Raw genomic sequence first — 14,347 nt, 5'->3', positions numbered from 1 at the left:
GTAGTGTGCAGTCAAGTCCACTTAAAATGAGAGGTCTTCAATCCATTCTGAATGGAAGTTTCGTCCTTGCATTCATGTTTCCTCCGGAAACTCAACAATGGTGCACCTTAAATCGAAAAACCGTTATAGACATACCCCTTGATTTAACGAACGTTCTTTCACTAATATGTAATGTCTACATGGTCTTCAGTTCCATTAAAAACTGTTGCATCTGATTTAGTCGTACCATCAGATTCATCACATGCTCCATGCCTGATAATTTAGCATAAGTGCTTCTTGATGTACAGAACAAAGAATCCCGTACAGACGTCTGTTTACGGTTGTAATGTTTTTGCTCTTTCATCGTCAACTAAATCTTTAAATCATTTTTGCAAGGTGTTGTAGTGCAACAGTTCGCACAAAAATTTGAGATACCCATCATTTATCAGACTGCGTAATACATGTTGAGTATTCACATCCTTCCCTCCCGTGATTCCCATTCACTTTTAAATGTTGGGATTATAGTTCGCTAGATGGTCCCTTTTTGACGTGGATTTATTAACTTCCTTCATACCACGAATAAATAGCAAAGGGTCAAAAGTGCTGACATCACGATTCTGCAGACCCAGAAGGAAGTCGTGCCGTATGCAATGTACTGCACCAAATACCGGAAGAAACAGCGTCGCATCGCACTGGTAGTAAACATCTCGCTGCACCGAGCAGTTCCGAGAAGGATCGAGCAAAGCCGAGACATGCACGCGTGAATCTTTGTCCGATGTGGCCGACCATCTTATAGAGTTTATCAGATATAACTATTGGGTTACCTAGAATCCCTAACGCTACAGTTCAGCATAAATGTAAGTTTGTATTTACAATTTAGGTCAGGTGAGGTACCACACTGACGTACCTGATCAAAAAACGTTCCCGAAGACTACGTTGACCAGTACAAAAGTCAAATCTGAGTGCATAGATTAGCATCTGACACTTCCATTGCTATTAAAACAGTACAATAAAAAAAGAAATTCCCAGGAGTAATGGCTGTCGTAGCTTCAAGCAGCGATTTAGTAAATTACACACTACGATGATCATTGAAAGTAAAGTGTGCACCCGTGCATTCCAATTCACTCTGTCAAATAAACCACTGACCACTTAACTAAAAACCTAATGAAGTCTAATAACATTGTATGCGCTGTGTCTTTCTAGCTAACCTTCCTAGCAGTTGGAATAACAGTCAGTGATAAATGTACAGCCTTGGCCTGGTATAACCATAAACAAATCAGTCGACAATGGATGCTATACAGAGACTGACTACAGTATCCGATCAAAAGTATCCAGAGATCTACTAGTTAACATCAGTGTGGTGTGTGTTCACTCTTCACTTTTATGACGGCTTGAACTCAGCTCCAGACACTTTCAATAACGTGTCTGAATGTCTATGGAGGAATGGTAGCCAAAACCAGAGAAGGTAGTGAAGTAGGACGCTTGGATCTGGAGAGAAACGACTCCCTAACTCATCTCTAAGTTGTTGCATTGGGGTCAGGTCAGAACTCTGGGAAGGCCAGTATATTTTAGGAATGTTAGTTGCCAAAAACCATTGCTTCACAGATGGTCGTTGATGTCTAGGTATATTGTTATGACAATACGAAAATCATGGTCTCCTGTCTGTTCCTCTACCAAACGGTGTTCTCAATGCTGTAAAATGCTTTCATATCGTTCTGCGCTAGGCGGTTTGTTATAAGAGACCACGACAAACACCCACATACAGCAACATCACCTCCTCCATAATTCACTGTTGGCACTATACATGGTGACAGTAAACCTTCCACAAGCATTCACCAAACCCGGTCCATTCCACTGGACTGACGCAGGGTATAGTGTGATTCATCAGTTCAAATCAGTCGATCCAGTCATCAACTGTCCATTGGCCCCAGTGCTTACACCATTCCAAGCATCTCTTAGCACTGACTATAGAAATGTATGGCTTACGAGGACCTGATGGACCATTGTACCCCAGTCTTATTAACTTCCTATGCACGGTCATTCTGCTAGCTGGACTGCTGGTAGCATTTTGGAACTCACAATGATACCGTCCGCTGATTCCATGCGATTTTTTCGCAGTCACCTTTCGCAGTGCTCGATGGTCTCTCTACATCAGTATATGAAGTGCGCCTGACTTTGTTTCATCTGTGGTTCTTGGTTTGCGTGTCCATTTGGAAATATCATCAGAAACAGTCGACTTTCCGAGATTTAAAAGGTTTGAAATGTCCCTGATGGATCTATTATCGGGTGACATCCAGCAACTAGTACACATTCCACAATGGCGTTTTACTCTTATGTCTTGATAAAACTGTGACTGTTTTCGGATGTAGAGCCTGTTGTTTCTACACCGTTGTTCCCTGCTATTACTGCATTCACATCAGTCTGCAATGTACTTCTTCTCCTGGTATGTGATGCTGAGTGGTGGTTCTAATGTCTTTTGCCAGTTATAACATACAACTGATTTTCACAGACTGATTGAAAAATAACGTTGTCACCACTTGTACCTCTCTTCCATTACTCAATAGCCGTTTAGTATTCATTATTTTCTCCTTTGCATATCAAATTACTACTTTTCGGGAGGGGGACGAATAAAAAACGTATGAAGTGGACCGTTACAGTCATAATATATTTAATTCTTAGGCCAACACTTTACTGGTAGGACTAGTAATGGCATGCAGTCAAGTGGAGTGCTATTTTCATGTATCAGAGAATCTGTGAGAGAGTTTTGTTGTTTTTGGTAAGAGCACTGGGACCCACAATTTTGACAACTGCAGTATACTCACAGCTAATTAAACTAAACTCCACCTGAACACATCTTGTAAGACCCAATGGTTCTGACTGATCACCGTGTCATCCTCATATTATCGACTCGCTTTATGCAAATGTGGAGGAGTGTGTGGTCAGCACACCGCTCTCCTGTAAGGTATCAGTTTTCGTGACAGGAGGCAGTACTTGCCAATCAAGTAACTCTTCAGTTTGCCTCACAAGGGCTGAGTGCACCTCGTTTGCCTACAGTGCTTGGCAGACCGGATGGTCACCCATACAAATGATAGACAAGCTTGACAGCGCTTAAATTTGGTGATCTTAAGGGAACCGGTGTTACCACTGTAGCAAAGCCGTTGGCATACTTGCAGCTAATGAATCGCTAATTACAATAGAATCTGTGAACTGGGAAAGCTGATTCGTCCAGAAGATGAAAGCCACCACCGAGCTCAGTGAGGGTGTGGTCCATCTAGTGAAAGCACCGCACACCGCGGCAACACTAATCTGCGGCCGCAGCCGAAGAAACACTCGGCTTGGAGCGGTGTAGCCTGGCGCGTGTGAATGGGATGGGTGTGGCAGGGCTTATCGGCGCCTGGCAGCGCGGCAGCCAGCGACACGCCCGCGCACCGGGTTGCAGCCCCTGCTGGCGCGACGCGAGGTAACCCACGCCGCGCCGCTCGGCTGCCTTCGCAGATTGCACTCTTAGCGGACGCACGCTCCAGCTCCAGCCTCCAGGCTCCAGGCACAGACGGCCACGCAGCTGTCGATTTCAGAAAGGCTTCCGCTTCCACCCCTGGCGACAGTCCTGCGTTCCGAGGTTATTTCACAGCTTGCCCCAGAGATTCTTTTTATGTTTACTTTTTTATAGTTAGTGTCATGATTTCACGTGACATTAAAGAAGATGTTATAATTAAAATGAAACTGCACTTCATTGTAATAGGCTGTTACCTTTCCAGAGATAAGAAGAATTAACTCACTGCAATAGTACCGTTTATTTGTAAGCAAAATTGTGAAAAAATTCTACTTATAAAATATACAGTACAGCAATATTACTACATTAATTTGTGATTTAACACAGCACGTACCTCTGTGTAGTTTCGTTCATCATCGGTGGACAACTTAGCTGAATACATCACATCTCTGACTTGATTTCAGTTAGCGCCTGCTAAATGCTTGCGTTGGCCATTACAATTTTCGCTGGTGGTGTTGCTACTTTCACAGGAGAAAATTTATACTGATTATTGTGTTATTTTGTAATATATTAACCACGGTCCAGATGACTTTAATGAAACTAAAAACGTAATTACTTTAAATGATCCAAAAGAAACAAGTATCGAATCAAAATGCTGCCATATATTTTTAAATAATAGTTCATAAGAATCATATAGACTTTCCTCACATTAGTAATGCGGATGTTGTACTCTGTGTATTGAGTACATGACTGACCGCCACGTTGCTATGCCACTAGCACTGTGGTCCATGCAGATAGTGGGAACCAGTCATATTATAATGCACTGAAGGTAACTGTTACAAATGACATAATACAGTGATAACGCCAGTGGTGATAATTACTTTTGAATACATTACAGGAAAGGCAGTGATCAATGTCTTACAAATATTTACTATTAAAAACAGTCTTGATCTCGATTTATTTATCAAGGTGACCGGTTTCGACCACTACTGTGGTCATCTTCAGACCATTGAGTAGGAACCTCTTTCTGTTGGAGAATCACTAGTGATTCTCCAACAGCAATGCATAAAAAACTCACTAATCTTTTTCTTAATATTTGTTTAATGGGCCACAGGAGATATTACTCCTCTAAAATATTGCTTTTGCTGCAGCTTTAATTTTTTTTTCTACTAGTTACACGTTTAACATACGAAGATATTAACTTTTTCTATTAACTAATCACAAATTTTCACTTTTATCATAGAGTACAAAGTTCTGTACAAAAATTAAAATACCAACAAATTTCCAGTTAAGCAAATATTTTCATAAAGTTTTATTGTTAAATTTATCGAAAAAATACAATGATACATTGAAATCCTATTACACATCAGGGTTGGTAACTGTAATATTTCGGATATTACAGCAGAGAAAGGGGTGCAGGGAACATAAAACTCATACGTTTCCAACATAACTGTTAGCAGACATAAACATTCGTTGCGCAAAAACAGTATACAGCAGTGAAACGCGGTATCATTAACCGATAAATTTTTTAAATAAAGTTGTTGTGACCTGAAGCTAGATAAACGGCAGATGTTATCATAATCGCTGCATTTTTGAGAATCGCATTGTACTACTGGAATATCATCGTGATGACGAGAGACAACTAACGTGCAGAGCCGTATAGTGCCCCACATGGTGAGGATCCACCTAGATATGCTCACTATACCTTCGACTTTACTGAGACAAATAGACAGTGCCAAAAATGTACTTCACATACCGATGCTGTCCTTAAAAGGTATCCATTGACGTAACAACATTGCGTTCGTTATTAGTGCAATAGCTGACAAAGGTATGCTTATACTACAAAAAAATATAAAAAGAAAAACTTCTACCTTAAGATTTTCTTCTGTACTTGCAACTAGGACATAGTTTTGGAAAGAGACGCTGTGATGTAACTAGATGTGGCTATTTATTAGTAACCAAATTCAATTACTCTGATAGCAATAGGCCCTCTCAGCGCTTTGTGTCGCTTGATGCGATCAGCCCCGAGGGATCTCTCACACTTCTGTCACGAGCGTTTTTTGCTCCACACATGAGTGCGCTATCATATCCCCTGGTGTTAGTCATTGTAGCCAATCACCCACAAAAGTTAACATAGAAATGAAAGACTGTATACAATTCTTTGTAACTAGCAACGCTGAAGCTTACCAAGAATTTCTCTGCCAGATGCAAAATGAAAACATAAGAAATTAAAGTTAATCGGGAGGGAAGTGAAATGACAATGTACATTATACAAATTTTCGCGTCCTCTGTCAAACATACTTTGGCCATTTTCTACAACTGCTTCTCTTTTAAATAATAGAGCTGTAAGGTTCTCAGTAGATTATCTACAAACGCTAATACAGTTCGTTGTAAAAGGTTCAACCAATATAGCGGTAGTTTAACTTAGAACCGCAAAATCTAAATTGGACAAGACTTTGTCCTCTTTCATATCATCTAACTGCTTATCAGGTCTACGTTACCCGCTTTCATTTGCACTCCCTAATTTAATAAATCTCGAAGCGCTTCCTGATTTTTTAACATCCGCTTATTAGTCTCACTCATTGCAAAGCCTTTACCTGTCAGAACGGACAAACAATAGGAAAAACACAAATGGTTCAACACTAGGACACTTAACTCTAGCACTGTCGTAACACATCTTAAATTTTGCTCCTAAGCGCTAGCTATGCACACTAGTCGCACTACCTGGCATGATGTCTGTATCTTCTACGTGTGTAGCATGTCACTAGGGATGACTCCGTATTTTCGACTCGAATTATACTGAACAGGATGCATATCGGCATAATCGGTGATCGAAGTTTTTTTAAACTCATAGCTGGGCAATGTTAAACAAAGAGTTAACTTTGTTAATAGTTAAACCGTTACTAAGAAAATTAACTTCGTTAAATGTTAAAGTGTTACTTTACGGATGATTTACTAGAAGATAAAATTAATCGTTAATCGTTAATTGTTAAGTGATAGTAGTAAACTTTATGTTGTGGGTGTAGTGAAATGAGGAACTGACACAAACATATTACCATTGCTGACATAAAAATGTTTTGGTTGGGTATTTTAGGTGGGACATCGAAGACAAAAAAGTTTAACCATTTAATCATTTAGTTTTATAACTTTTAGTTATCAATGTTAAATCATAGGAGAATCAGACAGTATTTCAAATAATGTGCATTTTTTCCTTCATTAATATCAACTTGTCAAAGTTTTCATACGAGACCGAGGATCCTTTAGGAGACCAAATGTCTTTGCCTGTAGAAAAAAAGCCGTTCGGCAGCAGCACTCGAGCGTATAGGGGGTATCATGTATAATAAATAAATTTACTTCAAGCTGTTCTCCAAGAAATATCGCAACACTGAATGAGACTTTCTATTTCATGTCCAGCCATACTTTGATTACACTCTGGCCATTAATTTTTACACATGTGTTACTAATAGACTTCTCTTTAGATTGAATGACAGACGTTAAAAAGTCTTCCTCTTCGTCTTCGTTGTTGCTGCTTCCACCACAGCCGCTTAATGTAGCTCTAAACTTTCGGCGGCTTCATATCTCAAAGCTTCATCTACAGCTTTTTCCATTCGTATCCTTATTACTGCCATTCGCCTGTTGTCACACATTTCCAGCCACATCAACCAGAATGAAAAGCAGCTGTAAGTTGGCATTGTTCATTGTCTAGTAGAGGACGAAACCTTTTTTCTATGCCGCTTAATGAGGCACTGGCTAAAGCTGCGCAGTTCGTAAGACCCGTAACCCTTATCATTAATACGTAATTAACGGTTAACGGACTCGAAGGAAGTCAACAGAAGTTAAAGAGTCCCTTGACATTCTTTAAAATTAACTGAAAAGTTAATCCGTTACTCGAAAAGTTAACTTCGTGAATCAGCGATTAACGGATTAACGATCTTGTGCCCAGACATGTTTGAACTGCTCCATATTCAAGCCCTCATTAATTTTTACAAAATTCACTTTCAAATGAGTCAACCAATCATGTCGTCCTGCCATCACGTGATACTTTAAGAAAGCGCAGCTAGTATAGATAGTTATTCTCTACTCGCCCCACTGCATTGATGATGTATGCCAGACTGTTGACGCCCAATGCCACAGGCCTCTCCTGACAACAAGTACAGTAACTTGGAAGGATGGTAGTCAGGGTATCAGGTACGAAGAAATACTTTTTCTGCAGTCGTTGAATCATAGAGGCATTCAAAATAATAACACGACTTATTTGGTGGGGCTAGCTAAGTTCCTGGAGTTGTCCGTGTATGTATTCATTCCAGTCTTCTATTAGTCCACGTCCTCGTTCCCCTCTTTCTGTCCAGCTCCTCCTATTCCTTCACTATCTATTTCATATTCTCCTCTCTCCCTCTTTGTCCATCTCCTTCTCTCCCCTCTTTCTGACAACTTCCTCCACTTTCCATTCTCTATCCATCTTCTCCTTCTCCATCTCTACGTGCATTTTCTTCCCTTCCCGCTCTCACTGTCCATCTCTGCTCCTTTCCTTTCTTTGTCCATCACCTCCTCTTCCCTTTCTCTGCCCACCTCCTGCTTCCCCCTCTCTATGTCTATTACCACTTCTCTCCCTCTCTCTGTCTGTCTCTCTCTCTCTCTCACACACACACACACACACACACACACACACAATCACTTTCTCGCTCCTGTCTCTGTCCATCACCTTCTGTTTCCTTCCTTTGTCCATCTCCTCCTCTCCCCTCTATTTGCCCATTCCCTCCTCTCCCCTCTCTGTCCATTCCTCCTTCCTATTTTCTATCCGTCCATCTCCTTCTACCCCTGTCCTCGCCACGTTATCACACCTACGTCAATAGGAGGTTGCTGGTTTTTACACTCAGGGTGTTTCTTTCCATGAAGTAAGTAGTAAGCCTACCAAGTTTGGTTGAAATCCCCAGAAGTTTAGGAGGAGCATTTTACCCTTGGCTTTGCACATGTAATATATATATCCTCGCGACGTGTATAGGAATTCTAGTACACAGCACGCGAGCGTAACAGCAGCGACCAGTGAAGGTCGAGCAGCAACGCGCTGCTTATAGATCACTGAGCCACCGACAAGAGGTGCCTCACACTGAGACCATCCCTGGGAGGTGCAGAGAGCTACAACCCAGCTTTTGGCAAGATCAGTGTGTAGCTTTTAGTTTTGGACAAAACATGCTTATTTATGATAATGTATAGCACAATCACCAGTCATTTTTGCATATTCACATACACCTTTATCATTTACCCAAACATTACTGTAGACCAACCATTATGTGTATATATATATATATATATATATATATATATATATATATATATATATATATATATATATATATATTGTGTGTGTGTGTGTGTGTGTGTGTGTGTGTGTGTGTGAGTGTGAGTGTGTGTGTGCAAATAATTCACCTGCATCCCAGCGAATTTTGCCCTGCAGTGGCGACATATTTCGTGAGCTGTGAGTCGTGCAATGGCATAATTTTGTAGGTACGTTCAGTAGCATATGTTGATGTTTCCTGCGAAATGTATTGCGAATAGAGCTAGTAGGGAAGTAGTATTAAATTTGAGCGTTGTGACTGATGCAGTTTTATTGAATGAAGAGCGAAAATTTAATTTTTTCCTTTCATCATTTTGTGGGTTTGTCACCGAGAAAACATTTCGAAAGTTATGAAATTATGTGTAAAGTTGATTGCAAGTCACTAAGTGCTCTCATTCTCAAATACTGGAGGAATAAAGTCTGAGGCCTCGTGTGTCATGGGCTTCACTTCTTTTTCACCTCCATCCCTTTGATACATTAAGAGTCCTTACCCCCCCAGCGATTCTTTCCGGACAGTAAATGATATGTGTACCAGGTTTAGGAGGAGACATGTAACGTAAATATTGTACAATTTTTTGTTATATGTTGGGATTCACTTACCCAAAGCAGTCAGCATCCCTTAGGCGCTTGTCCATTGCGGACAGCGATGCTTGCTTGATCAGCACTCAGTAGCAGGAGACAGCTACCAGATCAAAGATTTCAGGCCAGACAGAAGGCCGTTGAAGAAGCGAAAACAGCATCTCGACGACTGCTGAGCTGCAGCAGGCGTGCCGACGTCTGGCACACAGTGGCAGCAAACTCCAGTGCAGGCGAGCCTCACCGTTAGGCTCAAACGCAGCGATCCGCCAGCAGCTCGCAGTGGATGCCGTGCATTGGGCACTACATAGCAAGAACCCCAGCCGGAAGGCACCAGTTCAGCATCCGGCAGCATCAGGAAAGAATGGTTCAAGTGGCTCTGAGCACTATGGCACTTAACATCTGGGGTCATCAGTCCCCTAGAACTTAGAACGACTTAAACCTAACTAACCTAAGAACATCACACACATCCATGTCCGAGGAAGGATTAGAACCTGCGACGGTAGCAGTCACGCGGTTCCGGACTGAAGCACTTAGAACCACTCGGCCACAGCGGCCGCTCAGCATCAGGACTAAGAGAGTCCAAAAGACGCGTGGGTAGCTGTGGCAGCATCCAATTATAGTTGAGACGGAATAGTTAACTTCAAGCTGACAGCTGGAATGCAGTACTTCCCAGTATAGTCTGCGACCGAAGACCGATACTGCATGGTTTGGGGCGGTGGTGCTAACGCCCACTCACCCAGCTCTGATATGACAGGATGTCACATTCTGTCATGCAGACCACAGAAGTGGCGGAGCACCATCCCCTAGCAGGATGTAATACAGTTCACCATTGTGGTGGTCTGGCTCACACAGTACGATGCGCCGACGATGTTCCAGCGTTGGGAGCAGGCAGCAGGGCCCGGCGTGTGATGATCAGTTTCTTTTCAGTAGCGGAAAGGAGGCTTTCGTCAGCACCTAGCAGCTTCTGGGTCGCACTGGCCACAGGTTATGGATGCTGATTCGGAAATACGATGCCGTAGCATGTTGTTGTTGTGGTCTTCAGTCCTGAGACTGGTTTGATGCAGCTCTCCATGCTACTCTATCCTGTGCAAGCTACTTCATCTCCCAGTACCAACTGCATCCTACATCCTTCTGAATCTGTTTAGTGTATTCATCTCTTGGTCTCCCTCTACGATTTTTACCCTCCACGCTGCCCTTCAATACTAAATTGGTGATCCCTTGATGCCTCAGAACATGTCCTACCAAAGGATCCCTTCTTCAAGTCGAGTTGTGCCACAAACTCTTCTTCTCCCCAATTTTATTCAATACCTCCTCATTAGTTATGTGATCTACCCATCTAATCTTCAGCACTCTTCTGTAGCACCACATTTTAAAAGCTTCTATTCTCTTCTTGTCCAAACTAGTTATCGTCCATGTTTCACTTCCATACATGGCTACGCTCCGTACAAATACTTTCAGAAACGACTTCCTGACACTCAAATCTATACTCGATGTTAACAAATCTTTCTTCTTCAGAAACGCTTTCCTTGCCATTGCCAGTCTACATTTTATATCCTCTCTACTTCGACCATCATCTGTTATCTTGCTCCCCAAATAGCAAAACTCCTTTACTACTTTAAATGTCTCATTTCCTAATCTAATTCCCTCAGGATCACCCAACTTAATTCGACTACATTCCATGCAGTAGCATAGTGTATTGTTTTCTGTTCCGTATGGCTAGTACGAACATTACAAATGGCGGATATGGTTTAGTCAATAAACAATATATGTGATCACTGACTGACGACCCATGTCCTTAATTTATCGTCAGCAGGTACATTGTTCGTGCTTAACGAGTAAACAGCAGTTAGCTGTGTTTGAACGTTTACGTCAATAGATAACACGGTAACGCCATTTTACATGTTACTTCAGGGAATAGTGACAGAGTATACCATTAATCTGTGATCCCCATAACGCCAAAATATTGATTGTTCATAAATTAGTTTTTTTAATAAATTTGTTTTTTTAATAAATTCGTTTTTACAGGTATACGTATTGCATTATATACTACTGGCCATTAAAATTTCTTCACCAAGGAGAAACGCAGATGATAAACGTGTATTCATTGGACAAGTATATTACGCTCGAACTGACATGTGATTACATTCTCACGCAGTTTGGGTGCACAGATCCTGAGAAATCAGTACCCAGAACAACCACCTCTGGCCTTAATAGCGGCCTTGATGAGCCTGGGCATTGAGTCAAACAGAGCTTGGATGGCGTGTACAGGTACAGCTGCCCATGCAGCTTCAACACGATACCACAGGTCTTTAAGAGTAGTGACTGGCGTATTGTGACGAGCCAGTTGCTCGGCCACCATTGACCAGACATTTTCAATTGGTGAGAGATCTGGAGAATGTGCTGGCCAGGCTAGCACTCGAACATTTTCTTTATCCAGATAGGCCCGTACAGGACCTGCAACATGCGGTGGTGCACTACCCTGCTGAAATGTATTGTTTCGCAGGGATCGAAAGAAGGGTAGAGCCACGGGTCGTAACACATCTGAAATGTAACGTCCACTGTTCAAAGTGCCGTCAATGCGAACAAGAGGTGACCGAGACGTGTAACAAATGGCACCCCATACCATCACGCCGGTTGATATGCCAGTATGAAGATGACGAATACACGCTTCCAATGTGCGTTCACCGCGATGTCGCCAAGCACAGAAGCGACCATCATGATGCTGTAAACAGAACGTGGATTCATCCGAAAAATGACGTTTTGCCATTCGTGCACCCAGGTTCGTCGTTGAGTACACCATCGCATGCGCTCCTGTCTGTGATGCAGCGTCAAGGGTAACCGCAGCCATGGTCTCCGAGCTGATAGTCCATGCTGCTGCAAACATCGTCGAACTGTTCATGCAGATGGTTGTTGTCTTGCAAATGTCCCCATCTGTTGACTAATGGATCGAGACGTGGCTGCACGATCCGTTACAGCCATGTGAATAAGATGCCTGTCGTCTCGACTGCTAGTGATGCGAGGCCGTTGGGATCCAGCACGGCGTTCCGTATTACCCTCCTGAACCCACCGATTCCATATTCTGCTAACAGTCATTGTATCTCGACCAACGCGAGCAGCAATGTCGCGATACAATAAACCGCAATCGCCATAGGCTACAATCTGACCTTTATCAAAGTTGGAAACGTGATGGTACGCGTTTCTCCTCCTTACACGAGGCATCAAAACAATGTTTCACCAGGCAACGCCGGTGAACTGCTGTTTGTGTATGCGAAATCGGTTGGAAACTTTCCTCATGTCAGTACGTTGTAGGTGTCGCCACCGGCTCCAAACTCGTGTGAATGCTCTGAAAAGCTAACGATTTCGATATCACAGCATCTTCTTCCTGTCGGTTAAATTTCGCGTCTGTAGCACGTCATCTTCGTGGTGTAGCAATTTTAATGGCCGGTAGTGTAGATATTTAGCTGTGATAATATACAGCACGTATGCAATCTGTTCCACGTAGATTTCTTTAAAGATATATGCTGTCTGGTTAATTGCTTTATAGAACCAGAAATTACATTTATTTACTATTAAGAAGTCTTGATCACAATTTATTTAGCACGGTGATCACTTTCGACCACTGCTGTGGTCATATTCAGACCAATGAGAAAGAACCTGCTTCTGCTAGAGAATTACTAGCTAGAGAATCTATAGCAGAAGGAGGTTCTTAGTCATTGGTTTGAAGATGACCACAATAGTGGTCGAAACCGGTCACCGTACTAAATAAATTGTGATCAAGATTGTTTTTAATAGTAAATATTTGTAACATACTGATCACTGTCACTCCCATAATGTATTCAAAAGTAATAAATTACACTTTTTCCTCTCCCAAACAGAAAATTGCAAAGCAAAACAGTGTAGAGTCAACAGTTCGCAGTAAAATGTCTGTCAAACTCTGAAGTCTACCAGCTAGTGCTGAGCTATCGCCGTGCTCTTCCTGAATTACAGTCTGCCTCGTGTTTTCACTGTACTCAATGGAATCACTTACAAGGATCGCAAACACTTTCTTTTTCGAGAATGAGATTTTCACTCTGCAGCGGAGTGTGCGCTGATATGAAACTTGCCCGCGAAAGGCAAAGGTCCCGAGTTCGAGTCTCGGTCGGGCACACAGTTTTAATCTGCCAGGAAGTTTCACTTTCTTTTTCATTTCGTGAAAGGTCAAATGCTCCAACTTTTCTGAGGGTGCCGCTCGCGCCGTCCGTGGTATTAGATAAGCCTCCCGAGTCGTGTTGAATGGGGAGCACCTCTTGGAGCTCAGAATTTGTTTGTTGTGTACAGGCTTGTCGAACCTGGGTTTCCTGACCTGGGTACTCTTGAGCGCCGCCAGTCCTCTATAGCCGCAGGCTCTGGACGCGCTTCATTGACCACTGTGCGACGCAGAGGTGGAACGTTGTGTGTCACAGGAAATGGAAATCTAGGCTTCACCTCCCGGATCGTGAGAGTGGTAAAAACCTCTATTGAAAAATTTTCTATCTCTAGATTTGTTGTGCGCTGACTAGAGGTTTGACTATTGAGATGGAACAGTCATTAGGAGGCAACCTCTGCGGAACTTCCCGCGCAACGGTTGCGTAAGACTTATGGGGTTCTGTCTGAGTGGAACTAGGTCTCCCTAACTGCTCGTGGGAACACCATGTCCAATCTACTCAGTACCACCACTCCCAGTGTAATGGGTGTTCCGTCTAGGAATATTCACACACGCTCATCGAAACGATTAACAGACGCCAGTCCACTTGATAATGAAATGTCTTAAGTAATGGGGCTCAGGGACTCATAAATCAAAATATGTTTCTAGTATTCAAGAGGAAGTAGGGGACGTTTTAAAAAGTGTCCACTTTCTATACTTTAAAAGGATTAGAAGGACTTTCTTGTCTATTAAACGATTGCGAAATACTTCCTTGCTGGTTAAAGCTAACAAGTCAAAG

Source organism: Schistocerca americana, chromosome 1 (assembly GCF_021461395.2).
Source record: "Schistocerca americana isolate TAMUIC-IGC-003095 chromosome 1, iqSchAmer2.1, whole genome shotgun sequence".
In the NCBI taxonomy this organism is placed as follows: Eukaryota; Metazoa; Arthropoda; class Insecta; order Orthoptera; family Acrididae; genus Schistocerca; species Schistocerca americana.
Note: the sequence above shows the minus strand (reverse complement) of the source record.